A 345-nucleotide genomic window follows, 5' to 3' on the forward strand; every position below is an offset into this window, starting at 1 on the left:
AACCCCAAACAGTGCTTAATAGTGATGTGATGAAAAGATGGGTGACAAGATACGAGGATGCAAAGGCAAGAAGACAAGAAGAAAGGGCCCTCTTTCATACACACCACGGATCTCGTGTGCCATACCCTCAGTATCTAAGAGCACTTCCAAAGGATATTCATGTGGATTGGCTACTTGACGAAATGGAGAAAGCAGAGAAAGACAAGGGGATGCATATCACAATGGAAGAATGGGAGTATGCTAGGGGATGCATGAGCAAGGTCGGTATATAGAATGTTATGCATAAGTTAGGAGCTTTCAATAATTTAGATTGCTTATTTAATTGATTTTGTCTTGGTGTAATGC

This window comes from Cibotium barometz, chromosome 39 (genome assembly GCF_041138505.1).
Source record: "Cibotium barometz isolate CiBa-2024 chromosome 39, ASM4113850v1, whole genome shotgun sequence".
Classification (NCBI taxonomy): Eukaryota; Viridiplantae; Streptophyta; class Polypodiopsida; order Cyatheales; family Cibotiaceae; genus Cibotium; species Cibotium barometz.